Genomic DNA, 25883 nt, shown 5'->3' on the forward strand with positions numbered 1-25883 from the left:
TGCAGTGTCCTGGTGTGTCTTTTGGCGGTCTCAGTATCAGGTGCATGTAGCTTAGTATGGAAAAAGGAAACTTCAAATAGGAATCAGAGGATTAGGCCTGCCCCTACTCTGGGTGGTCTGAGGCAAGCATCTCACCTTCCAGTTATAATTCTCCTTACTTATAAAGCGAAACAGGCAAATAATTTTTGAGGCCTCATAGAAAACTAGGATTATATTAATAAATAAGTATACAGTATAGTAATTTCATAAATATTTATTGCATGACATTGCTTCTTTAATCAATATATTTTATTGCTTGTTTGATTCTGTTTATGTGAGAGAAATAGAAAATAGATAAGTAGTTTTCAGGCACTGCAGGGAGGGGGCAAAGGGAATAACTGGTAGCGGGTATGGGTTTCTTTTGTGGAAAATGGTAGTATTCTGGAATTAGACAGTGGTAATGGCTACACAACTCTGTAAAATATACTAAAAACCCAAAATTGTAAACTTTAAAAGGGTGAAATTTGTAATACCTGAAGTACATTTCAGTAAATGTGTTATTGAAGGTGTTCTGTCATGGGAAAGTTGTGGTAGAAAATGACAGAGAGTGGGAACTAAAACCAGTTAACATATACATATAGGAAAGCATCTTTCATACATTAGAAATGCATGGGTTGAACCAATATATGTTGGTTACTAAAAAAAAAAAAAAAAAAAAAAGCAAAAGTAACTACTGTTGGAATTGAGCCAGTTATAAGACTTCTGAAATTTTGCAGAAGATACAATCAAGGGAAATGCAGTTCACATGGCCAAAAGGACCAGCAAGGGCAAGAGACATAAGTATCAGTTGTAACAGTGAACGTCAGAAAGAGCCTAGATGTTGGACCCTAGACACTTGATTAGATAAAATGTGATACATGGAGCGCTGGAATGCTAAGCATCCTTAGAGACAGGGAATTGTGACATTGACCTAGGAGAAAAACCTATGACTATAAATATATTCTGATTAAAAAAAATTAACTGGATGAAAATTAGCACTTGTAATATAGCCACAATTTAATTTTTTTCAAGTATGAAAATACACATAAAATGAAAATGTTAGGATTGGTTTCCTTTAAAATGTTGATATGTTAGTTTTCTTTCTTTCCAGTGTAGTGAGATTATGTATCCTTTTTAAAATATATGGTCATACATATTTTCCAAGTGACAAATAGCTTTTATGCTTAGAGAGATAAAAGTAAGTGTTTCTTGGAAAAAAACGGGATTCAGATAATGAGATATGGATAGTAGTAACATGAAATACTAACTGAAATGCTTCATTTATCAACATGCATTGAGAGTAACCTTGCCATTTCTCTTTAGAGATACTCAGTATTGTTGGCCTCACTGCTAACTGCCAGAATCACAGTCACTAATGATTGTGACAGTCAAAAATGTTCCCCTCACCCCCACATTTCTGATGATGCCCTGGGAGAGGGACAGTGGGATAGTACCATTCCTGTTTGAAAACAACTGGTTTAGGTCGACATATGTCTTCATGGGTAATTTTACTCTCATTTTCCTTCTTAGATCATAGACTTTCTTTAGAGGTCACTTCCTTTTTTTTTTTTTTTTAAGTATATTAATAGAATTTTCTGTAGTCAAGTTTTATAAGGTGGTAAAATTAATCACTTTTTTTGTTTATCCAAAAATACATTTATTTCACCCTTGTCCTTGAAAGCTCGTTTTGCTGGAAATACAGTTTTAGGATGACTTCCCCCTTCTCCCAACTGTTTGAACGTATTATGTTATTGTATTCATTGTTTTCATTTTTGCTGTTAAAAGGTCTGATGTTACTGTTTTTGCTCCCGCTCAATGAATCCTTTTTTCTCCTGTTTAATATCTTTTTTTGTCCTCTTTAGTGTCACTATAGTGGCTCTAATTTGGGTTCTCGTTTAATTTATAGTATTCAGTATATAATTTACTTTTATGTCCTTCCTCAGTTCTAAAAAATTCCTAGCCATTAATTTGTTTAATTTATTTCCCCTCTACCCTCTCTGTTCTTTCTTGATGGAACACTAATTATATATGTTCAACCTTATTCTATTCTATATATTCTCTTTTTTAAAAAAATATTTCTCTTTTATTATTTTTTAATTCTTTTTTGGGGGGAGAGGTGGAAGATAATTGGGTTTATTTTTTAATGGAGGGACTGGGGATTGAACCCACGACCTCATGCATGCTGAGCACGTTCTCTACCACTGAGCTACACCCTCCCCCACATTCTATATATTCCCTTAATAACTCATATTTCTCATCTTGTCTCTCTGTGCTTTACTTTGAACAATTTATTTAGATGCATATTTTGACAATTATTTTCTCTTTAGTTGATTTCTAGTCTACTCTTTAATCTGTCCGCTGATATTTTTTGTTTCAATAATTATATTTTTAAGTGATAGAAGACCTCTTTGAATTTTTTTTTTTAGCTATGGCTGGTCATTCTTAATCGTCTTCTATTGCTTGTTATTCCATCCCCTCAATATGTATTTCTGTGTTAGCGCTTATACATTCAGTTTAGTGTCAGTCTCATGCAGAGAATTTTGTTTCCTTGTACATTAATTTTTAATGTTAGTTTACATGCTGAGTTGAATCCGTGAGAATCCCAAGTGTCTAAATTAGGAACAATTTTTATTGTTAGGATTTGTAATTGTTCTTTTGGTTGTCAGGAACTGCTAACACCCTGGGACCCCTGCAGTTCTCTTAAAGGGAGTCTCTGGTTCTGCATTCTTCTGTTGTGCAACTTAAGGCTTCGTCTTCTTATCTTTGTCCTGGCGTTGGCATTGCCTCGCACTTGGCTCTTGGATTATTCATGGCTCACAGGTATCAGCTTTCTCTTCCTGTCTTCCCCTCCCTGCTTTGGAAATGCGTTCCGTTTCTTCAAGGATCTAGTTATACGTTAGTTACAAACCACTTCAGGGAATCTAATCCATCAAGATACCGAAAGCAGAAAGCCCCCTCATACCTTTATGACTGGAGAGCTTTGTATTTATCCTCCACGTTACAAGTTAAATTTTTTTTCATGTTAAATTTTCTTCTTTCTGCTTGAAATCTAGATTCTAAATCTGTTGTGGTATAGTTCACTTTTCTCATTAGTCCTTTTGTCGTCCATGTCTCTGTTTACATACTTGAATTCAGGATAAGTTTTTTTCTTTTGTGAACATACTGCTGCTTAAGAAGATTCATATCATTTCCCATAAGTCAAATATCTTGCGAATATGATTATGAGAGGACTAAGACTTCTTTCTTCTAACCACACCCAGTTAGTTTATGTGTTCTTATTTTGCTGTGATTTTTAAAAGATTGTGTTTATTTTTCCCAAGTGACTTTTGAAGAAAGTAAGTACTAAAGAAGTATAATTCTAATACCTGAAACATGTAGAATTAATGAGAGAAAGTGGGGATTAGTCGGGGCGCAGTGATGCTTTACTTAGATTTATTTAGGTGAGGGCGGCACTACTGATTCGAATAGGTGTCCTTAAGTATTATTTATGAGAAGAAAGCAAGTGCTAGAAAGGTCAAAATTAAATGGTTAAGTTGATTATAATATCACCTGCATACAGAGGAGTCCACTTTATCCTGAGATGAAATTGCTCTGAAATATTTAAAGCAAAGTATCTGCTCAAATGAATTTGCTTCCATCATGTCTCTCTCCTAGCTGAGAGAATAACTGTTAGTCTCTGAGTGTTTTGCTTCTAATCTGAATCTTTTATACATAAAAATAATTAAACAGCCTGCTTAGATTGCATCCTTGCCTTTAGCTATGACTTCCCAAGGGTATATCTAAATGCCATTGGAAGGCTCAGCTCTCTTTGGATTGAAGGTAAAAATAGGTTTTCACTTGGGAAAAAAAAGAGGTAGCTAGAGTTTAGAAAGGAGAGAGAAAAATCTTAACTGTTAGGACTTGATTATCAAATCCTGGAAACATCCTCTGAAGTGTGAAGGAGGTGGTTTTAAGAGAAGCAATTAGAGATCGTGTTTCATGCAGCAGATAGCAGATTCTCTGACTTGATTTGTACCCATGTCATTTTCCTCTGTTAGACCTTGTGGGCAGGGGTCGGTTCCTACACCTCAGGTCATACACGGCTGCCAAACTACGGAAGGTGTCAGTCTGTGTTCTTAGAGCTGATTTGAATTGGAACTGGCTTTCTGGGTAAAATGAAGAATTTAGAGGTTTTCAAAAAAAGGGTAATTATGGTATCTCCCTACTAGAAGGCTAAATGAGAGCTAGGGGCTGCTTGTTTTGGAGTCCTATGCTGATCAAAGTTTGCATAGTCATCTCTTGACTATTTATTAAGTAGCATGCTAATTGGTTCCAGTTTTGATCTACCACAATTCATTTTACACAGAGCAGCCCGAGTAGTGGTATTAAAACAGAAATCAAATTATCCCCAGTGTCAAACCCCTTCAGTGCATTCTCTTACCACGACTGCGGGGCCCTGCACTGCCTTCCCCTGCGGTCACAGCTGATGCCACCCTGGCTCTCCCTCTGGAACTATGCCCCCTGCCACACTGGTCCTCTCTGTTCACCCAACAGCTCCTTTGGACCTGCTTTTCCTTCTTTCTGTCAGTCTATCTTCTGAACTTTTCAGCTGTTAACAATAGAATAAATGTCAGTCATTTACCTCCTTCCATCTCTGATTCAAATGTCATCTCAGAGAGACCTTTCCTCATCGAACGGAGACCGAACCCAGGTTCTTTCTATACATCACCCTGACTAATTTGCTTTTTAACATTTGTCACAAGTTTAATATTCTTGGTATTGTTACATTTTCCTTGTTTTTTAAAAATTTATTAATGTGTTTTTAATTGAAGTATAGTCCATTTTACTTGGGTTTTTTTTTTTTGTCTCTTGAAACCAATGTCCCAGTGAGAGAAGCTTTACTCTTGTTCTTTTGTGTACCTCCAGTACTTACTAAATTTGCCAGAATATAGTAGGCACTCATTAAAAGTTTGCAGAAGGCCTGAATAGATGAATAATGTGTGTAACTCTAAATTCTTAAGTTTGATGTCATAGGGAGTTTCCCCCTGGATTATAACTACGTGTGATGCCTTTAACCATCCCACTGGCGCTGCTCGTTAGCAGAGTTATGGATCCTCTTTGTATAGTCGTGAAGTCAGGGACAGATTGTAAAACACACACGTGACTAAATGGGACACGATGTGATGATAAATGCTAAGTAATGTGGAATTTAGGGCCAAAAGGACCTTTTTGCTATGGAATATCCTTGCTTCTATGCCCTCTCAGAAGATAGAGCTAAGAAATAGATGTGTGTATACTAACTGGTGTGTGCACACATAACAGCGGTTATATGTATATTTATATAATTATTGATAATCTAATATTCATCTGTGCCAATGTTAAGCTAAATATGTATTCATTCTGATGTCTCTGACTTTTATCCAGTACTACAGGAATTGCTCTAGTCTTCCTCCTTTGCTTATCTGTAACCTTTCACTCCAGCAGTGAGAACCCTGGCCCCTACCATCTGTCTTCCATTTGCTAATTCTTTAATTCCAGTACACGTGTACTATGATTTTAGAATTGTTAATCTGTATGCCTGTGGGAAACCACTTCACCAACTACAGTGCATACAGTGCTTACCTACAATTCCTTTTGTCTTTACCTAACATTGTTTCCAGTGTTACTTGGGCAGCACTCTTCGTCCCACCTACTTCATATGTTGTGTACACATTTTTACATTGTTAGATACTTTTGCCAGTGTCTGTGTTGCAACTTGGGCTTCTCAATCTCCTGATTTTTTAATTGCATTGTTTAAGTTCATTCTTTGTGCTCTAAGATTCTTTGAGTATTACAAATGCATAGCATCACGTGTCCAACACTACATTGCTATACAGAATAATTTCACAGCCCTAAAATATCCCCTGTGCTTCACCCTGATATTCAGGCACCCACCATCTACACCATTGTTACAGTTTTGTCTTTTCCAAAATGCTCATTTACAAATGGAAATGTATGGAATGTAGCCCTTTCAGACTGGCTTCTTTCACTTAGCAGTGCGTATGCAGGATTCCTCAGTTGTCTTTGCCATGGTTGAATAGCTCATTCCATATTATTGCTGAATAGCACTCCATTGTATGAACACATCAAGTTTGTCTGTCCTTTCACCTGTTGAAGGACGTCTTGGTTGCTTCCTATTTTTGATGATTATGCTCTAAACACTCATATGAAGGTTTTGCGTGGACGTAAATTTCAACTCTTTTGGGTAAATACCTAAAAGCATGATTGCTAGGTTGTATGGTAAGGCTTTATTTAGCTTTAGAGAGATTGCTACACTTCAGAAGTGGCTGTAGCGTTTTCATTCTCACCAGCAAAGAATAAGAGTTTCTCTTGCTCTGTGCACATTGGTAGTGTTAGTGTTTGGGATTTTAGTTATTATAATAGGTGTGTTGTGGTATCCAGTTACTGTTTTGCTTTGCACTTTCCTAAAGACAAATATATCAGATTTTTTTTTTTTCATGTTATTTACTATCTATCTATCTTCTTTGGGGAGCTTTCTGTTCAGAAATTTTGGCTATTTTTAAAAATTTCTTGGCTATTTTAAAATTTGTTTTGTGGTTGAGTTTTAGGCCTTTTATCAGATATTTGATTTTCAAATACTTTCTCTCAGTCTGTGACATGTCTTTATATTCCTTCACATAATAGTTTTTAATTTTAATGAATCCAATTTATCAAATACTTCGCAGAAATTTTTCCTTGGTTCTGTACCTAAGAATGCATTACTAAACCTGAGGTCACACAGATTTCCTCCTGATGGTTATTTTTAAGAGTGCAAATAATTTTTAGTGCAGGAAGCTCCTATGATAACTATAATACATGATTTTTTCTAATTCTCACTCAAATCTCTATATTTTATTAATAAGAAAAATGATGACTTTTACTTTTGTACCAGAGATGGTCATGAAATACTGTTTCTATAATGTACAGAAATAAAGTCAAAGGCATTTAAAGGGCATTTGTAAATTATTTCCAGTTGCAACACTAGCCAATTAAGGATTGATTTTCTTTCATTATTATTAGACCTGCACAGGTAACAGGTCAATTCCTCCCCCATTGTATGTAGATAATTCCCACTATCACTAAGTGGAATTTTATGTGTAAGAAGAAAGGAAACTATTTAAACTTTATAGGGAAAACTATTGCCGGCTGTTTAGTAGGCCAAATTCTCTCAACCAGTAGATGTCATTCTCTCTCTGTTTTAATGTGAATTTCTAATCATTGCCTTTAGTTACCTGTTTTGACGACAGGTTATGAAAACCAGTTTCGTTTCAGTCTCTAGTCCTCTTGATCGTGATTCCACCTTGGTACCTTCTCCCTTCCATAATAGGAAAAGTGCCAGAGTGTGAAATTAGGGCGGTTTGACGGAAGTGACAGTAGATAAGCTTATGACTTTACGTCATTTAGCTGTTGGTGTGGAATATTTGCCTACTTACTCATTCAATTCACAGGAAAACATTGATTAACCCGAAATGGAGAGACACTCTGTTCTCATCTGTCTTTCAGAGTAAGGCATTGCATGATATTTTTGGGGGTAAAGATAAGCAGGAAAAAGCTATTTATAGCTTTGGCAAGGTTCAAAAAAAAAAAGCAATTGGTCTGAACATGCAGGGATCAAGTTTCCTTTGCATGTTACGCAGCCCTTTAGATGCAGACAGCTGTAGATGTCATCTTTCCCTTGAGATGACCATGGATCACCAAATCCCAATTAATTGCCCCTCCTTCATGCTTTCATCACACTCTGTAACTACTACAGTGGTGCATTTATAATCCTGCGGTACCTAAATCTGTTTACTAGACTCATTAAAGAATAAATGTTTGAAAGGTAGGGATACCACCCCGCATTAGCTCACATTAAGTTAATTAGTACATATTTATGGAAATCTGATTGTCTTAAGCACGTTTTAGGCAAAGGGAACACCACGGAGAATGCCACAGTGATTGCTTGTAGGATACGGAGGGGCAGGGACAGTCCAGACAAGAGAATAGCCAATAATTGTCCGAGATAACAATGTTACAAAAGAACTAAATAGATAGCATTATGGAAGCATGTGGAAAGAGCATCTTTCAGTCTTGGGGAACCAAGATAGGTTTTCCAGAAAATAGGACACCTAAGCAGAGTTCTTAAGTATTGATAAGAAACATTGAGGAGGAAGGGGCTGGGGTGGGAGAGCAAAAGACAAAACAGGATTTCAGGAAAAGTGTGTTTACTTTCTTCATTATTTTGTTCCCGGTACTTAGAACAACAAATGATAGATACGTTTTTATTGGCTGTGGGCAGGTAAATTTCAAGAATCCAAGGCCAAATTGAGGAGCATAAACTCTCCCAAATAGAGAATAATTAGTACACCTACTATTTTTAATAGCCACGTAGTCATGTTAGCAAGAGAATAGAAGAAAAGCACTTTTCCCCAACTAGGGGATTCTCTGAAAGACATAATCATTTTGGAGAATATATTTTCAAAATATATTATTCTCAATGACTGGCCATAATGGTAAATGTAGTTGTCATGAGAACTTTTAAATTCTGAAAAATATGGAGGCTAAATGCATGAACTTTGAAAGAGGGTTATGCATTTTTAAACTTAAGTCATGCCATTTATTAATCTTTTAAGCCTCTGATGACTGTTGACCTGATTTTTTTCTATATGACTTTTGAAAAACAGGAAAAAAAGATTATTTCACTTAAGTGGGTATTTTCATAATTCCATTGTTCGTAAATGTCATGACTTGTCTACCAGGTTGGATGGGTATTCAGCACAGTTCACCCCATTTTTGTGATGTGTCTCCAATCACCTAACTAAAATGAATACCAAACACCCTTAGTGTTAGTAATACGTATTTTAATAAATGTGTAAGTTTGCAGTTCTCACACTTCTCAAATTTAAAAGATTTGTGTGGTTGTTAAAACGTTTGGAAGAAAATAAGAATTATTTCCACAAGAAATGGAGTGAAGAGTTGGAGTAGAGTCATGTTTCTGAGGTTTTTACGGAGTAGAAAGTTCTTAAAGTAAGGAACCTTATTCTTTAAAAATAATACGATAAAACATCACACTATGTTATCGGAATACTTGGAATAATGAGTGACTTTAAAATATATATATTTATTACAGTTCTTTCACAAGTGTGGCTCAACTACAGAGGCAATTTTGAGCACCACCAACTCTCATGCATCTCACCCATTGATATGAGTGTCCAAAACTCTTCTCTAACAAGAGGGGTCAGAATTCCTTAAAGGGCAGTGCTGGAAGGAAAAAGAGCTAACTTAAAGGGTTACCATTGACCAAGATACTTGAGCTCAGTGTCAGTTAAAAAATGACAACAAAAAACACCATAGCTATTATGACTCATTGAAATAATTTTAGTGTAAGGTTCATATGTTCATAACAATACTTCAAACAGAAAAGAAAATATAGAATATAAAAAAGTTACGTAGTATTAAAAAGGTTCAAACAGTATGACTTCTTATGGAGGGCCCAGTGGTTCTTTATAGCCAGCATCCATTCTTTTGGGACTGGCATCTGTTTTGATGAGTTGGCATTTGAACTCTTCCAATTGCTAAATTTTAAATAATATCCCTTGTTTCGAATTTATTTTCATGAATTGGGAGATACAGATACATTTTATATATATAATGAATTATTCATACATGTATATAAATTACACACATGTATGTATATGTGTGTATACATATATTTTTAAAACATTATATTCATTAGATATTTGTCTGTATATTATGTATAACAAAATTATTTTTCTGTCTGTATAAGCAGTGAAGAATGAATACAGGGAGTTGTAAGATAAGAAAAGGAGTCCTTGAAATCTAAGAACTCTATTGTATGGGAAGAAATGAGAAGTTCCTACACAGTTATCAAGTAGCAAAAGTTATACAGCCTGTCCTTGGATAATAAATTAGGCAAATTTCTCAAAGAAGACAGCTAACTACAGAGACTCAATCTCTTACTTTCTAGGAGATGAAACCTCTACGTGGCCCTGCTAATTACAATGTTATGTTAATAAGGGCCACATCAACTCCTAAATAATTCTAACAGATCAGGTCAACTTCTAAATAATTCTAACAGATCAGGTCAGTATAGCAAACTGACAGAACAATGCATTATGTCATGCAAACTTTGAAAGTTGGGCTTTAAAAGCCCATCTTACCCTTACAAAAGGGTTTCACAATGATTTTCCTGATAGAGATCTCAAATTAAGCCTATGCATTATTTCTGGATCACATACAACTAGTTTAAAATGGAGACAAGTTTCTTAAACCTTTGCTGCTATCTTTAGGTTTGTCTTAGTGTAGAGCTAATGTGTATATACTTGTATTTGTGTGGTTTTGTCTACTTTATAAGGTTTGAAGCATCCAAAAGAATCAGGTACACAGTGGCAGGCAGAATAATGCCCCCCTGCCCCCAAATTGTCACTTCCTAACCCTCAGAACACGTGAATATGTTACCTTACACAGAAAAGGGGATTTTGCAGATGTGATCTTAAGATAAAGACCTTGAGATTGGAGGAATATCCTGTATTACGTGGAAGAGCTCAAACCAGTCATGTCCTTAAGATGAGAGGACATTTTCCTGCTGTGGTCAGAGGGAGATGTGACTACGTAACAAGAGGCAGAGAGGTGCAGTACTGCTGGTTCTAAAGATAGCCATGGGACACGAAAGGTGAGCAGGTCCTCTCAGAGCTGGAAATGGGGAGGAAACAGGCCCTCCCTGATAGACTCCAGAAAGGAACATAGCGCTGCTGACAACTTGATCTTCCTCAGTGAAGCCGGTGTCAAGAGTTCTTCCTGTCAAAACCGAAAGAGAATGTATTTGTGTTTTTTAAGTGCTATGGTAATTTGCTGTACCAAAAATAAATACATCAAATGTACAGTATAGTTTAAACTGTTTAATGGAGGTTACTTAATTATGATTATATCCAATGATAAAATGCTTAAGTAGTTTAAAGTTTTAATTTAGTCAGTGTTTATTATTTAGTAGATATTTATTTATCATTTGTTATTAGACATCTAATGTGCCTAATGATCATGAATTCTAGGTGAAGAGTTAGCAAACAGAATGTTATTAGGATGTTTATTTATTATTGCTTGCCTTTAACAGGGAGCTGCAAAAAAAGCAGATAACTCAGAAAATCATTGGTAAGTGTGCAAGCCTGAATAAAAGCGACAGGAAAGAATCTAGGATTTCAGAATTTCAGGGTTAGAAGAGGATTGATTGGAAGTTGAGTCTCACTTCCATTGGGTAAAAGATAACACTGAGATGGGCTTTGCATGACAAGTGCAAATTAGAACTCACGTAGTTTCTTTTGGTTAATAAATTGAAAGGGGAAGAGACATATGCTTTCTGCCAGATTCTCTCTCTCCCAGCTGTATGATCATGTCAAGGTGGCGCTTCCATCGACCTGAGTCCTTCAGACACTCCATGAGGCAGAGGCCCCACGCCAATATACAGCATAATCTACCCTAGGCTTTTGGATAGTCAACTTCACTAACAGTTCAGAAAAAACTCCTGGACGTGAGTTTTTATGGTTATAATTGTTACAAGCCATAATTCCATCCTTGAACAAATCAATGCTGTAGAAAGAATAAAGTATGCTGAGTAGTTGAGCCACAGGGCACAGAACCTTCTGGGAGAGGAGGCGTATTATCAGATCACCATGTCTGGGGTGAGAGAAAGGAGTCGGTTTTCACAAATCTGGCATTTAATGGATAGCTGTTTACAGAATAGAAGAGGGATAGTAAAATTAGCACCTGTCTGATCCACCAGTAATTCCATATCGTCTGTATCTTCTATACCTAGTTCTGTTTTCTTTGGATTTTATAGGATATACCAGTATTCTTCAAAACGTGAAAAAAATGGAATTGACTTCCAGTCACTGTCAAACGTGACAGACTAACCTAAGTCCAAACTCTGAATTCTCAAATTAGAACTCATCAATTTAGATGAATATGCTCTAATGCTAAGTACTGCTGGTTCTCACTATTTCATAAGCTTTAGGATGTAGAAGAATCTCAGAAAAATGACTGTACCACATGAACACAGATTGCCTTCAAAATACAGAATTTATAAGGGGCTTCTTCTAAAATTTCTAAACATTTCAAATACTCCAAAAAGCCAGTTCCTCACCACCTCCCAGCTTACATTAACTCTGAAAAATGCCAGTTAGTTTGCATATTGTAACTGCGAAGAATACCATCTTTGGATTAGTTTTCTTGTTTAATGTAGTGGTGATTATGGATTGCGTGCCGAAACTTCACACTTCTAGAAAAAAAAATCGTATTATAAAGAAAACCTAGGATTAATGTCTAAATGTACTTTTTTCATCTCTTCCAGCCCAATCCTGAAGTGATCTGTGTTTGGAATTTACCCCCTATGATAAGAGCTACAATGTGACTTTAGAATAAACAAAAGGCCATCCAAACAAGTTGATTTTATTGCATTGATTTCAGCAGTGAACCATGTAATTTGTTTCCCTGCCAACAATATTTCGTTTGGTTAGACTTGCCAAAGGATGAACTCAGTAAGATCCCTTTTCTGGGTAGAGGAATATTTAAAGGATGGAGAGGTGTCTTTAACAGCTAACCTTAAATATGGCTTTCCTCTGCATTCTGCACAGCCAACTGTGCAATTACATTGCTTTGATAATCCAAAGAGGCCAAAGGAGTTTTGCTCCAATGCCTTGGCTAATCAAGAATGGGATCTGAATGCTCCTGAATTACAGCTGTTGTCCAAACTGGATTAAGAAATGCATCCAGGAGGTGTACGTTTTACACTAGCCTTCTTATTGACAACTTGATCTTCAGTTCAGACTGCTTAGCTCCAGTCTCCATGTTGCAGCTAAAACAAGAATGGAACTGTCACACTTCTGCTTGAAACATTTGGGTGGTTCCTTATTGCCCATGGAATGAAGGTTTAGATCTTTCAGTCTTCTGTGTCCCAATTTCCCTGTACTTCTTGGCCATTTTTCTGCTGAAATAATACCATGTTATCTTGAATTCTTTGCATACTCTGCATAGTTTTACTCCTCTGTGTATTTGCTCACATTACTCCTACCTGGAGTGCCCTTCTCACCCTTTTTTCCAATCAATCTCATTCTAATTCTTCCTTCAAGACTCAGGTCAAATGTCATAACCTTCAGGTAGCTTCCAGTGAGCCCTTTCTTTGTGCTCTTACACAAAAGATCAGTACTTATCCCATTGTATTGCGACTTTTCTATTTGTATCTCCATCTCTGGATGAACTCCTTGAAGAACCTGACTGTTTTGAATGTATCCTTCACACCCAGCTCTGTTCCCCAGTAACTCCTCCTGCTTATGCTCCACTCCAGCTCACACGCATCTACTCATTTCCTAGCATAGAACCTGGATATAAAAAGTGCTCAATAAAAATTTGTTGAACTGAATGAAATACATTTACCTTAAAATATCCTAGAAAAGTAACCAAAGCACTGGAATTCAAGGACTGATTTAGTCAGTTCAAAAGGAAATGTAAGAACAGCCCTAATGAAGTTAGATTCATGGATTTGATGCTTATCAAAATCCGTTTTCTAAGTATAGGTGACTAGCTCTGTGGGTCTTTGAAAATATGTTGTTGGTCAGGAACATTCTATCTTCTCTCATGGTCAAGTTTCTATTATTCTTTTAATTCTCAGTCTAAGCAGTATCCCTTTGGGAAGTCTCATGGTCTCTACGTATCTTTTCATGCTTTTTTGTTGCCCTCATAGCTCACTGCATAAAGAACTCTAATACTTACAGTATTATATTGCCATCACTTACTCATCTGTCTCTTTGCACTTTCTTTAATTCACTTCTCCTTGGGGGCAGGGTTTTTCTCCATTATCCCTATATTCCCTTCCATTCATTGTTTCTGTTTTTATTTTTTCCTTTTTCAGTTGTATTAGAATTATTACAGTTTGCCTACACATATACATTGTATTGCATGTAAATACATATATACAATATGCTACACATTTTTTTTTAGTTTACATATATGTGCTGATCATTGTTTCTAAGAACAGATTAGAGCTTTAGCTTTTTAAACTTACATAGTTATCAAAGGGATAAAGCCAACCATCCATTGTTTAATATAGTGTTACCAATTGGGTATTGGTAACCATTTAATTTCATTGTGCTGGTCTCAGCCACCATCTCAGAACTGTGCTCCATGAGTGATGAGGAGGATTGAGACTTAGAGTACAAATGACAGATTATCTCCAACTAGAACAAAAACTATTAAGTATATGATGCCTTTAAGGACAGCAAACAACAGACTCTGATACCAACTTCTAGCACATGCGTTGTAGAGTCTGGAGACCTAGTTTTAACCCTCAGTTTCACCACTTAATTAAGTGGCCTTGAGTAATTTACTTGACATCTCAGAGACTCTGTTTTCTCATCTGTAAAATGGGTTTCATTCATAAAGTTTAGTCCGGCCTCTTTTGGCTACTCATGTCAGGAATCCAGCTCCAACTACATTGGCCAGAAAGGGGGATTGGTTGGTCATCTAATCAAAATCCAAGGGTACTTCTGGATTCAAAAGATGTTACTGAGATAGTGTTTCTCTTTTCACCTCTTGGCTTGCTTGTTCTCTGCTCAGCTTCATCTCATAATTTCTCTGGATCAGGAGAGAAGGCCTCTCTCATCTCCACTTCTATCACCACAATAGAAAGCCCAGAGGAACTGTTGCTCACAGAGGACTAGGCAGTTATCTGTTTGGATCTGCTTGGCTTATTCTTGTGGTCAGGCAAATGAAGGTATTCTTGATAGCCAGTTTAGGGTTTGTACTCCCTCCCTTTGGTTGAAGATGGTAGGGCACCATGACTGAACACACCCAGAGGACCACACGGAGTATAGGAAGGATATCCCAAGAGAACTATAGGAAGGGAGGGGTCATGCTAGACTGACACTATTACATTTTTTATTCAAAAACATTTTATTAAGCTCATCTCTCAAAAAATTGTAAGAATTAAAGATAATTGATGTAAAGTAGTTAGGGCACAATTCAGCAAATAGGAAACACTCAAAAAACAGTGACTATTGTTACCATTAGTTAATTGAACCAAGGATGTTAGGTTACATTCCTAATAATCCCATACCTGCTATTCATTTACCCTGCAAAGTTTCTGAGCTTTCTATGAGCATAAGAAAGAATAAAACAATGCCATCTGCAGCAACGTGGATGGGCCTGGAGATTGTCATTCTAAGTGAATTAAACCAGACAGAGAAAGAAAAATACTTATGATATCACTCATGTTTGGAATCTGAAACAAACAAACAAACAAACAAACAAACAAAACTCACAAATGAACTTACTTACAAAACAGAAACAGACTCAAAGACACAGAAAACAAACTTATGGTTATCGCGGGGAAGGGGATGGGAAAGGATAAATTGGGATTTCAAGATTTGCAGGTACTAACTAATATATATAAAATAGATAAACAAGTTTCCACTGTATAGCACAGGGGGCTATATTCAATATCTTATATAGTAGCTTATGAAATAGGATGTGAAAATGAATATATGTATGTACATGTATGACTGAAACATTACTCTGTACACTAGAAATTGACACAACATTTGTAAACTGACTAGACTTCAATAATAAACAAACAAATAAATAAATAAGTAGATACTCCTTCATTGGGAGAGGAGGGGGAGAAATTGAAATTGAAAATAGATAAATATACTGGGAAGAGGGGAAAATGGGGATTTGCTGTGCAACGGGTGTAAAGCTTCAGTCATGGAAAGTGAAAAGGTTCTAGGCATCTGCTGTGCAACTTTGTGCTTGTGGTGACAACACTGAACTTTGTTGAGCGCGTAGCTCTCATGTTATGTATTCTTTACCACAATGAAAGATCAATATCTCATAGTTTATCTAATAGACACATACACATAACGCACAAACATACACACACACACACAAAAGTTTGACTTCTAAACTGGTGACATATCTTGGTAATGTAACTGTTTTAAAATACTTTTTTGCCATTCAGATTTGAGGACATGAGTCAGCTTTACTTTTTTGAAAACTCTGAAATAGCAACAAGCACAATAACAACAAGAATAATTGTAAAGCCTGTCTTCTCTTTGCACCAAGAAATTTCCAGGTTTTTTTTTTTTTAGCTCCCATAGCAGTAAAAGAATGAAATCTCAGCATTTTGGTGTAAAAGTGATTCTTGCTAGGAAACCCTGCCATCTTGGAAGCAACCTGTCCTTATAGTGTCCCCACATGCATTTAATTCTCGGTAGAAAGGTCATAGGGCTGAAAGTCAAGATGGCACGCCGTTGTGTCCAGGCACGATGAGGAGACACTCCTCTGAAGCGGCTTCTGCGTTGGTCCCCTGGCTGGCTTTCATCTGACTGAGACTCAGTGTCCTAGAGATCGAGAAGAATCTGAAAGACTTCAGTGAAATGTAAATTCTGGGAGGAAGGCGGAGGTCTCGAGGCTGGTTCTGAACGCTGGGGCCCTCTGTGCAGCAAAGAAACAGTCGACCAGTCAGAAGAGCACGTTTTTAAAATGGGCTCCCACTTCCATCTGTGACTTGGAGCTCGATATTTAACATGCCTTTTTTTTTTTTAAGTCTCCATGTTTCTAAAATGGGACAAGCTAATTGCTAGTGCTAGAAAAGTAGATAGTGCTTTTAAATATGCACTCTGGTGTTTCCTTGGAGGCCTTCTAAAAATTTTGGATACCTCTTAGGTAGCTCATAAGTTAAACAAATAAAAAATTGCAATAATGCTGCATTTTTTGTTTGATAAAATTAGATAAGACAATTGCTAATAAAACTCATACTTCAGAAATCCTAAGACAGCTAATAATACCAAGTTATGAGGAACTTCCTGCCAGGACATTAAAACCTTTATCAATTTTAATAACATTTAATCCTTCGAATTTTGTTAAGTCACAGAGCAGATATTTGAACCCTGATCTTCTCTCAACCTTTTTTTCCTCCGTATGTTACTCTGCTCACTCTATCCTTGATTGAAGAAATAAGTCATGAAAGAGAAACAGGATGAGAGTAATAGTAGAAATTAGGCTATGTTATAAATGGATGAAGAGGAATGAAAGCCCGTTGGGAGACCAGAAAGATATCGGATGTTTTCCTGCTGTGCATGGAATGGATTAACCTTATCTGGATATTGCAAGTGAGACCCCCAGAGGCCAGAGGACTCTGAGACATCTGGGCTACACTGAGTTTTTTTTGTGACTGGTGTGTCTATATAAATGATACTTCATTCTTACTTTTGATGCCTCCCTTGATGATTTCCAGTCACCTGTTCTTTGCATCACTAACGGATGTGGGACTCTTTCTACAATTTCCCCGAACCTGGGCTTACTCGGTGGATTTCAGCCCCGTGATTTGGCACCGTGGGGGTTTGCCTGGTAGGCCTGCCTGGCAGAATGTGTCCATTCCGAAGTCCTACACCACGTAAATGTGCTTCGGTGATACTTGCCCCTTAATTTTGCGCTACAGAGCATCGCAGCTGAAGGGAGGAAATCAACCCAAGCAACCCTGTCTTTTGCCTTTTCTTAGACAGGTTTCTTACACTTTCTTCCAGTTCTGGTTTCTGCTATTCAGATTGATATTCTGATGAGCACAGACTCAAGAGGGAACAGAACTGCAGGGCTGCCTCCTTTGATGCATATTAAAGTCACCTCTGTAAAAAGGAGCCAGAAAGCGCTGAGGTTCCAAAAAATTGGAAATTATAATACGCAGCTTACTGAGTCTACCAGCACTATGGTACTGTCTTTATGGTAAGCTGTTGATCACTTGGTTTAAAAGGAACCATGCTGAATCTGTGGTTCAGTTTGTGGCATTGCCTAAAAACAAAGCTCCACAAGACACTGAACAGTGGTTGTTCCAGTTGCTGTTTTTCCCCCTGTGTTTTAAACTACAGAAACATGACCAGACCTAGTTTGTATTTTTGCCTTGGAACTGCTGTTTATAATTTGAGTGACTCAACACAAGTCATTGGAGCTGAATGTGTCATGTCATGCAGTAAAAATTAAAATACACCTTATTGTTTGATGGGAACATGCAGTTCCAAAAAAACCCAACTGGGGTAAAAAAGACCAATTTATGATTTAAACGCTAGGATGCTCATTAGGTAACTGCTGCATGAGTAAAACACGTTAGTTCAAGGATCAGGAAAAAGATAAGCAGATGGTGCTGTCAGGCCTTCACCACGTTTTGATGGTCTCAGTGCACATGCAGTTAAAGAGGATTTTATTAATATTGTCCTACTTTTAGTATAATGGCTGTACCATCACAGTGAAATCTATTAAGCCCACTTTGCAACAGAAGTCTGGCCAAGGGGATCGGATCCCTTTGGTTATTCATTTGGAGACAAATCCTTACCACTTCCACCAGCATCAAACTGAAGACACTAGAGATTGTTTTTTCCTTCTTCTTCTGACTTTACACACATAGATTCAAGTTTTACTTTTTCTCCCTCTGTTTTCCTGAAGGTATGTTCCTTAGGATTCTTAGGGTTTTCTGTATCTTGGTGCTAGATAGTTTATTTGGTCATCTACTAACACTAAATTCTGAATCTAAGGAATTCTTTTTAAGGCTGTTTTTCAGCTTGAGGATTTTCTCATTTGCCCGGTGCTTCTGTGATCTGTCATTAAATCTACTACCCGTGGCAGTAAGTGTTTACTTATACCTAGGGTTTATATGATTTCTCTAGGTATTTTTAATACCCCATTATTGATAATAGTCAAATCTATGCCTCGTCGACTGCCTTTCGTATTTGTTTGCACTGTAAACTCTAAGTTATTTTTATATATTAATTAATTGCTAAAACTTTTATGAGTAGATGGTGTTAATTCCATTTTAGAGATCACGAAACTGAGAATCAGAGAACTTAACTGACTCTCCCAAGCTCACACAGCTAGAAGTACACAGAGCCTTAATTTAAGCCAGCTCTGTCTGACTCTCCCGTTCTTGTCTTTCTGAAATAAAACAGCCTAAGGAAGCATTTTGAGTTCTCCTACAACATTTTGATTCTATTTTAAAACTTGCTATTTCCCGGGTATATTTTTACATTGCTGTTTTGCTATTTTTCTGATATATTTACATTGGTTTTGAATAATTGGTCCTCAGTACCTGAACTAGTAATATTCTGCCTTTGAAATCCTGTTGTCAGTCCAGCTGGACTCGCGTATCCTCATGTTGAGTTGAGGTGGAGATGGCTAAGTGACAACCCAAACCCTTTCTCCTTTTCTTTGTCAGTAGAAGCCACATATGGTGGTTACCCAGACAGGGACCACAGTTTTCAGCCCCTTCGGCATCTAGAGGCCATACACGTAGTTTTCATTCATGAAATGTGAGTGGAGTTGCTGTGTGCCTCTTCTCGGTTATGGCCTTTAACAAGCAGGTGTGCTCTTAACCCCTTCGTATGGTGAGGTGCGGGCACAAACAGGGTTCTGTAGGTGACAGAGTGGAAGAATTAGGGGCCCCAGATCACTTCTCATCACAGAGAAGCGCCACCTGCCAACATCCCGTGCTTGGCCCTGAGAAAGAAATGAGCAACTGTTGTGCTTGAGACATTAGAGTTTGGGGTTTGTGTTCAGAGTGTTTTAGTCTGACATTACTAGCATTTCTGCATCAATAAAGTGGGTCCTATTTTAAAATAGTCATAGTGGAATAACGTTCTGTATTATCTTTCATAGAACATGCTCAGAGACTTAGATGTTCTTGCAAGCTACGTAGAAATCATCTTAAGTTCTTTTACGGCGTGGATTTAGGTTTGGGTTGTGAAGTGTGGCCCGCATCCTCAACTCAGACTGTTTTCTGCTTCAAAGAGCGGAGGAAATTTTGATCACACTCTTCTTTATCATGTTATGGTCCATGGTGTAATGAATGGATGTTTATTAAAGTCTCAGCATGTGCTTAATCACTGAGCCTGAGATGTGCTTTTCAGTGGATCCATCTGAAGGAAAAGACACTTCTTTTTATACATGCCCCCTAATATTAGCCAACATGTTTTCTTTCACAACCAGATAATTTTGTTCTTTTGAAATTCCTGTCGGTCTTTGGAAATTTAATTTTTCATAATGCATAAAAGCTATCTCACTACTACAGATGTCTCCGAGAGAGAACTTCTGGTCAGGCAGATCCTGAAAGGAATTCTACGTGAAGCCTTGTGTTAGGAGGTCTGTCACTTCAAGGAGTCTTTGGGCAAGATTCAACCTCTTCTGCTTTGTGTACATCAGAAGGGCAGTCTCTGATTCAGGCATTCTGAACACATGTTAAGAGAAGTTATTTTCAGGCAGGTTCTCCAGAGGTCAGGAGAACAAAGGGCAACTTTCAGCTTTTGTTCGAATTTAGTCATCTGTTGTTCAGCCAGTTTCACTCTGCAGTGCTGGCTGTGTGTCCGCGGCCTTCAGCTACCGCCGTCCGCCGGCAGTGCCGGAGAGCCGCGTTTGAAGAACGAGCTGTGAAAGCTTAGGAAATTAATCTACCTAAAGGCTGGACCAAAAGCCTTTTGCTAGAGAACAGCTTTCCCTTTAAAAACCAATTACCGAACTCGCAGAGCTGAGCAGAAGCTGAGCAGGCCAGGGGGGCAGCTGCATGAGGAAACTGGCTCCTTTTCCTCAAGCCACGAGAGGTTTTCGCAGACATTTCTCCGTCATTTCTTGGCAAGGCATGCCAAGCATGAGCATGCTTTATTATTTTATTTTTCTCTGTAAGAAGTGGTTTTTGGGTTTTTTTGTGGTCACTAAAGTTAGACTAGGTTGGGTTCCAATTCCAGCCCTGAGGTTTTCTAGCTCTGTGGTCTTGAGTCTCAGTTGACTCACCTGTAAATTACAGGTAATAATATTCATTCCAGTTACTATGAGGAATATATGAGTTACTGCGTATAAAGGGTTCTACTCAATTTTTTTTTTTTTTTTTGCGTATAGCAAATGTTCAGTAAATATCAATCCTTCCCATGTTCTTAGTGGTGGCTGTTGATGGCAAGTGTTTACCTTGGTGAATTTCCCCTTTTCTTCTGATTAGCACCCTCTTTTTCTTTAGAAGTTGTAATGCATTTAATCCAGCTTTGTGTCACTGAGAGCATTTTATATTGTTGGCTAGGCTCTCTCATGCTCTTCCCTGATGCCTTGTTTTGTAGTTAGCCAGGTGATCCCACTTCCTCCCCTGTCCAAGCTCTTTGTAAGGGGGCATTACTGTCATACACATTTGATTGAAAAGAACTAAATGCTTCTTATATGGTAGCAATTGAATACCATTTTTCTCCTCCAATTTACAGTAGTTATCACTGTAAAAGTGGCAAGGAAAGTTCAGTTAAATGAAAGTCCTGGTGAAGTATTTTGTAAAGTAGTTAAAACTCTTAACAATATTGAAAGAGAAAATAGTATGATTGTCTAAGTCCTGGTGTGAACTGGGAACCAGACTGTCTGGATTTTAATCCTGCCTCTGACCTTTCATAGTTGTGTGACCTTTTCAGATCACTTCTGACTCTTTGTGACTCAGTATTTTCATCTATGAAATGGGCATACAAATAATATTTCCCTCTTAGGACTATGGTGAAGATGAAGTTATTCAGTGTACATAAATTTCTTCAAATAGTACATGGTTCATAATCAAGGTTTTATGTTTTGGTTGCTGTTTTGTTATTGTTGTTACTGTTGTGTTATAGACTTCACTGCTGTATGGCTTAATGAGGAGTTAGCTACAGTGCTTTGAATGTAATTTGCCTGTAGTATAAACTTTAATGTGTGCTTCACATCACATTGAGGAGTCATTTAAACTTTTTAAATTCATGGAGAATAGTGAAATCAGTGATCTCCATTTAAAATATATCACTCTGCCTGGAGCAGGCCAGAGTGGACTCAGGTAGATTTACTGGGAGACCACTGTCATCACTCTGAGCATGAGAAAAAAGTAGCATGTACTAGGGTGGAATTGATGAATATGACAAAAGTGGGTAGAATTGAGTGACACAGGCAACATTTACATAATTTTGTGACTAAATGGATATAGAGGTAAAAGGAAATGGAGGTTTCAAGAACAGCATTTAGGTTTCTCAACAGCACAACAGGATAAGTCAAAGATCCAATTACTGTGAAGAGAAGAGGACAGACATAGTTTAGAGATGCCATGGTTACAGGTTTAATTTGGACACGTGGATTTTGCGGTGCTCTGGTACCTGCACAAGGAAATGTCAAATGATCAGGTGGACACAGGCGATTGGTTCTCTGAGGAGAGACCTGGGAATTTTGTGAGTGCTCACCATGTATATGACTATGAAAGCCATGGGATCACTGAGGCAAAGAGTCTTGAGCAAAAAGTAATGGTAAATTAGGAATCTCCCTTGAGAAGCACTGCCATTTTACGACCATGTAGTGGAGAATAAGAGAGTGAGAGACAGAGAAATTTCCAGGAAGAAAGGAAAAGTGGGAGGTTGTTATGCACAGAATCCAAGAAAGAGAGGGACTGATAGAAGCCAGTTGTGGGTGGAGTAAGGAATGGAAGGAGAGTGAATAAATGACTCAGCAAGAACAGATGGCTCTTCCGAGAAATTTGGCTTATGAAGGGGAGAAGGGAGACAGGACAGGGTTAGGACAACCAATAGGGGCCAGATGAATTTTTTAAATTAATTAATTAGCATTCTTAAAAGGGGGTGGTTTGTGTATTTAAAGTAAATGGGAGTAGGGGAGGGCATAACTCAGTGATAGCATGCACGAGGTCCTGGGTTCAATCCCCAGTACCTCCAATAAACATAAATAAATAAACTTCATTACCTCCTCCCCAAAACAAACAAACGAAAAACCCTATAAAGTCAATGGAAATAATCTATTTAAAAGAGAGAGTTTAAAGATTCGGGAGAGAAAAGGTAAGATTCTTAAAAAAAAAAATGAATGGCAAGGATGAGTAAAAGAAACAGGTACAGAAGGGAATAACTCTAGAGCAGTGGTTATCAACTGTGAGTGATTTTACCCTCTCCTCCCCTACCTCCCTGGATATAGTTTTGGTTGTCAGAACTGGGGAAGCCATGCTACCAGGCATGTAGTGGGTTGAGGCCAAGGATCATTTTAAACAGCCTGCAGTGTATACAAGCCAGGGCAAGAAGTGAGCATATTTTCATACCCAATGTTAATCACATAGTGAACACCCAAGAAGTGTCAGCTATGCTTTTTTTAATCATATGGTTAAACTATGTCTCTAGTAATGTCTACTTCCTAGGAAGGTCTAAATAATGGACAATTTTCTAAAAAGGAATTGGCTGAGTCATTAGAGCATTACTATAATGTGTTTTGACAATGTGAAATTTGAGTGTTACAGGTGTTCTTGACACTGTCTATACTGAACTCTACCTCCTTTTAAATTTTTATAAAATTTTATAGGCACCATCCATGACCGAGTCAACTCAATTAAATTAAGTACCCTTGATAAGGATAAATTAGATTTATTTTTCTTAAAGAATATTCAAAGCTGCCTGGTGATTTTCGGAGATTTATGACATAGTGGATAAAAACGGAGGTCCAAGAAGCCTTAACCACCAGTTCGAAGCATTTGCTAGTTAAGTAATTTTAAGTATGTTGCTTAACCGGTCTAAGATTTAGCATCTTTGTCTATACCACAGCAATAGTACCATTCTCACAAGGGACTGTAAGCATCGGTGACTGTTGTTTGCAAAGCATCTGTCACCGAGATGGAAGAGCAAATTGCAGCAAATAATGCTGCTGCTACTGCTGCTAATTATGAGGATTTCGTTTAGGCCTGCTAAGCACGTAATAACATACTCATCAGTCAGAATGCTCAGTGTGGCATACAGGGCAGGTACAACTGTTTTTAGGTGTTCTTGGTAAATAAATAAATATTTGCTGAATTCTTATTTCCACATGAAGTTTGAAAGATTTTAAATCTGCAGAACAGAATTTGGTTACCTACCTCTGATTTACATAAAAGTGATTTTTTTTCCCTTGTTTAATGCTGCTGCTTTTATGGTAAACTCATAGACTGATATGTAGTAATACCCAGAAACTACTGGCAATAAGCAGTAATGTTTTCCACAAAAAAATGAAACAAAATAGAACCTCATGAATTTTCAACTTGATTCCTGCTGAAAGGGTCTTTGGCAAGTGGTTGAGTTTCCTTCTTGCAATAAGAAGGGCAAAACAGCAAGAGTTCCCCATGTGCAGGCCTGGTCCCAAATCAGAAGTATTGAAAATATATCTGCAGTCAGACAGCAAGACTAGAGTCACATGAAGACAAAAATAGAGAAGCATGGGCAGAAACCTGTATGATGTTCTGGGCCTTTGTTGCAGTCTGCCTTTTCAGTCTTATCCTGATCCATGCCAAGATATGAAGGGTAGTTCAGTCCAAATGTATTCCCCTGAAAATGTTTCTCTCCCATTGGGTGATAGCACCCCCTTTTCCTTTCCAGGAGTTGCCTTTCCTCTATGCATTTTGTTGGGATAGCCAATGGAAGCATTGTGCCTTCTCTTGGCATAATGCCCAAATAAGGCCAATCACATACTTTCCTTTAGGAATTCGAGTAGCTTCTCAGACTCTTGTCTTTTTTTTTTTTTGAGGCTGGCTCAGTAGTATTACCTTTGTATCTCTGTGCTACATAACAACCTTGTAGTTAATACTGTCTGTAGTTATTCCGTGTTGATTTCTGTCGATTACAACCACCCAAATCCTAACTGACAGAGGATACTCGAGGCTGGTGCTAATACTGGAGACTGGATAAACAGTCTTGTGACCAGGGAATAAGTGAATAACTATCACTGTTTTGCAACTAAGGGTCAGTGAAAAGAGCTGTATGTCATTCTTATATTCTAGATGAGAATGTCTAAGTATGTCTTTAACTGAATTCCAGTGATTTGTTTTATTTCCTTTATGATATGTATGTCTTACTCACTTCCTCACAATTTTTTTCCATTTTTCTAAGACTCTTTTCCTTGGATAAGAGCATTCTTCAATCAAACAAGATACATTTTTTGTTGAACTGAACACATTTATCCCTAATGCTTGGAGTTTGCCATTGCCAAAAAGGAAATCAAACCAACTCATTCATACACATAGATTGGGCTGCATTCTCTCATCTTTCATCATTGTGTTCAAGGTAGAGCTATGCTTCTATTTTAAGATGAAAATTTCTAGAAGAGATAAATTGTTACTGAAGAATTCCTGTATAATCGAAGTCTTACAGGCAAATAATAAGTGTAATTTGTACTCAAGAGATTGGAGCCACTTCAATAATGATACTCATTAGGTTTTTTGTTCTTCTTCTCCGGCCTACTTAGGAGCAACAATTGCTTAATGTCTTGATGGACATAACCAGCGTAAATATGGTGATCATTCCTGGCACGACGTCATCCTTGCAGATCGCCAGACTGAGCGCTTCAGTTGCCTGCCTTGTCTCATATAAGCAAAAACAAATCTTTCCCAAGATGCAATGACACATGGTTAGGCTATACAAAAAAAAAAAAAAAAAAAAAGCCTATTTGCAAATGTCTTCTAGAGAAAGCAAACATTCATTATTCTTTGCTTTGTCCTAACAAACTTTCTTTTATTAATAGCAGACTGTGAAGACCCATGCCAGGCCGACTGCAGAGGGGATTATAAAACGGTTTATTGTTCTCTCCCAGGAAATATCTATGCAAATGCAGCAGTACTAGATATAAATAAGGACTATGGTAGGCTCAGTTTTATTATTAGTTAAGTCTGCCTCTGAGAATAGGAAATTTTGGTTTGTTATAACTTAACAAAGTAGTTTGACTTTCCCACCAAAACCTAAATATATCTATAAGGTTTGTTCTCTACATTTGACTTCACATTAAATCTTTTGCTAATAGGAAAGAGAACAAAGAACAGA

Source organism: Camelus ferus, chromosome 22, assembly GCF_009834535.1.
Source record: "Camelus ferus isolate YT-003-E chromosome 22, BCGSAC_Cfer_1.0, whole genome shotgun sequence".
Lineage (NCBI taxonomy): Eukaryota > Metazoa > Chordata > Mammalia > Artiodactyla > Camelidae > Camelus > Camelus ferus.